This window comes from Poecile atricapillus, chromosome W (assembly GCF_030490865.1).
Source record: "Poecile atricapillus isolate bPoeAtr1 chromosome W, bPoeAtr1.hap1, whole genome shotgun sequence".
NCBI classification, from domain to species: domain Eukaryota; kingdom Metazoa; phylum Chordata; class Aves; order Passeriformes; family Paridae; genus Poecile; species Poecile atricapillus.
Window position 1 is genome coordinate 31,561,394 of NC_081288.1, and position 3,616 is coordinate 31,565,009.

Here is a 3,616-nt window from a genome sequence, read left to right on the forward strand (position 1 = left end):
AGCTGCATCAACTTCTTGACTCCCAGTGATGAGAACTGGCACACCAGAAACCCAGAACTGCTTCGGTTTAGATGCAATGAAATTAGGGGGACAATTCCATCTACTTAGCCCAAAACTTTCAGAAATGATGAATCAAGTTTGTTTACCCTAATTTTTGATTGGCCAGTCTAAGACCTTATGAAAGCATGAAGAATTGCTGTTCAGAAAACACAGCTCACCCTCTGGAACCTGATAATTATAAAAAATATCCCCAGCTGGACACCTCTGGGTATTCAGGCATTCTGTAAGTAGTGTTACAGTAATGCAACCGGGCACTAGTAGTTATTTATAGTACTAATTTTTTTAAATTAATTCTGGAACACTTCTGCCCTGTGTTAATGTGTATTTTTATTACCAGTAAAGGCGCTTGTATGTAAATAACCTGTATAGGAAATTGTGTTCTTTTCTCATGTGTCCTTTTCTCTCTGTAATTTCGTTCCTTCTCCATTACTCAGAGGACAAGCAGGGATGAAAAGGATAAATCAGAATTATCATTCTTGCAAAATAATAGGCTGAAAAAGCGTTGTCTCTCAGTGATTTCCATAAAGAGACAGAACTTTGTGGTGTAAGAAATTGGAAAGGAACCATAATAACTTTCCATTATATGAGCCTTGGTATTTTTAGCTAGAATGAGAGGACAAATGGGGAATTCAAGAAAGTGAGCCCAAGGCATGAGCATTTGTTCTGAAACTCACACATGATAGAACTAAGGGAGAAAAATATTCTGCTAGTAACAACAGAAGCTTTTACTACTAGAACACATCTCAGGTGATCCTCAGAGGTATAATGACAATTTTAAACTCCCTCCAAAATCATGTCTGCAGCTAGGCCAGTGGCTACATGGGACAACTGGTAATACAAAGCTGGGCAGTTGTTTCAGAGAACTCTTCTAGTATGTGATGGAGTGTGGATGGCTTCCAGCACTCATCAGCAAATATAAGAGCCCCAACACTTAGAAAATTCTAACATGATTTAGCCCCTAAACAACATGGGCATTACTTTTTATGCTGCACCAGCATTTGGAGGCCTGAACTGGTTCAGCACAGGCAGAGTCCAAAATAAATACGGCACTTTTGCTCCACTAAACATCTTCAGTCATGATACAGTCTCTCCGGAAGAGGTAATGCTGCTTCCTACTTGAGTTCAGGTCTGGATGTTTTAAGTACCAATGAGGCTAAGGAATAATTATCAGCAGTCTGTACTTCTCTTTCCCTCATTTTTAGTCAGCTGCTGTTTATATCCAGGTGAAGAGAGAATAAAGTGTAAGTTTCTGCTTATTTAGTGGATTCTTAACTTGCTCTCAAAATTAAGTGCCTTCTGGACCAAGAATAGTTTTTTTTGGGTCATCAGCCCCCCTAACATCTCAAAGATGCTCTTAATAATCTGCAGTTTATGATATACGCACTGCCTCAAAAGTTTCTCCATTTATTTTGAAAATATTAGATATGCATTCTAGTTCCAGGATAGCTTTCCACACACAAAAAAAGGGAAACATCTCATATAAGCCCCTAATTTTTGTAAAAGTGGCTATATAAGAAGCGTTATTAGCAACTGCTGTGGAAAGCTTACTAGATACGACACTGTCCACATCTGAAGGATTGTGGCTCTCAGCCCCACAAACGTATCACTGTTTCAACTGATAAAATTAGCTAAAAAGAGATGTGCTTTCCGTGACTCTAAGTAGTTATTGAGTATGATTCCACTGTTAAGTTTCCCTGCCCTATAGCTGCGCCAGACAAATATAAAAATGTGAAGTACACAGGTACTGTCTGTACTTCCTTGGCTAGAGAAAGACATCCAAAATCAAAAGTAGTTTCACAGTTAATCCTGAAAACACCTCAGAATTTTTTACTCTTGTCCCTCCAGCTTCGTAATTTATCTTTGCCAGTGCCTGGCACAGGATGCTTAAGGGAGAGTACAAGATGGTTTCCACAGCTGAGAATTTGTTCATTAGCACTGCCCAGATGCACGGCCTGAAATGATGTGAAAATGACTGTACTCAGCCTGACCAGAAGGTGCAGTTCTTGACGCACACCAGTAATGACACACAGACACAAGTGCACTGGTGGGGAAGCACAGACACAGCACCTGTCAGCCTTAAGCACTCAGCAGTGTCAGATCTGTTACCTTTATATACAAGAAATCTACAACCATTTTGCATCTTCAGTTTTAGTATCTAGAGATGGCAAAGAACTGTACAGTTTGGCAATGCAGTCTGTAAAGCACATTCTTTCTTCTAGTATGCCATGTTCCTTGTGCAGGAGGGGCAACGTGCAACTTCCAAATTCAGCCTTGTCGTGCTTATGAAGAGTACGGTGTGTGTATCAGGCACTTGTGGACTGCTGCCAGGAAGTAAGAACATGCTGGCATTTTGCACTTTTATGAGAATAAATCTATTAGTCAAAATCAGCTTTCAAACCCTACATACCTTGAAACTGCAAATAAACTTCTCATCACAGAAAGTCTTTATTTACATGAGAGAAAGGGATGTTAATTTTTTTTATTCCCAAGTTTAACATGAAGACACAGGACGTCCAACTCACCAGGAGCTTAGGAGACATTATTCCCCCTGCCCGAAACACCTGCTTGAATATGATTCTTAGCTATGAACATGATCTCTTTGGCATGATGGCAACAGTTTTCAAGTTGGAAGGGGGAACTGCCCATTTATCCTTTACTCCAAGAACGTGAGGTACTGTGAGCATTTCAGTGGAAACTATTGGATGGCCTACACAAAGCCACAGAGGTAGAAGAGAGATTACTCCAGAATTTCAGGTAGACGGTGCCTGATGAGGCATAACAATTACAACACTGATCATTCTCTTTAATAAGCAGGTCACCACAGCTTTTTACTGAAAAAGGTGAAAAGAAGCTTTATTTTAACATACAAATCAGATAGTGTACAAGGCAAAACATACCTTTATAGTGAAAGGCAGAGTGGGTCTCCACACACCATGTGTAGCCACTTGCACTACAGTAATCCTGAGATATGGACAAAAGCCCTAAAAATCCCTAAAAATCTTTAATTACTCTTGCTATAGTCACGTCCATTTGGGAATTAAAAACATTACATGGTTTGGAGTCAGGAAAACAAATTACCTATAAGTAAAATATCCAAGATAATGGTCTAACTCCCTGCTGTCATCCAGGTACACCAGCAAGAGCACTTGAAGAAATCAAGGGATGGAAATATGAAAGGTTACTTCATTAACACTGGAAATAATACATAGAAGGATGCTAAGGTATTTTTGCTACCTTCAACTACTACTGTCTTCACAAACTGTGTGGTCTACGTGTCAAGCTTACATATCCCTTGAATTTACCAAAGAGTTCTCTACACTGTGTCTGAAGTTAGTAAAAAAATCTCAACTTTGTTTCCTTTCAATATGAAGTTATATGTGATATAGAAATATTTTTTAAAGCTTATAAAAACAGTAGAACTAGACATTTAAAGTTATTTCCCTAATATTAAAGGCTACTTGAACACCCTCATTTTGCTACAAGAATGTGTTTTTCATTAAATGACATCAAAAAAAGGAAGTCTCTTTTTCAAAAGAAGTTAAAGGTAAGGAAGTTA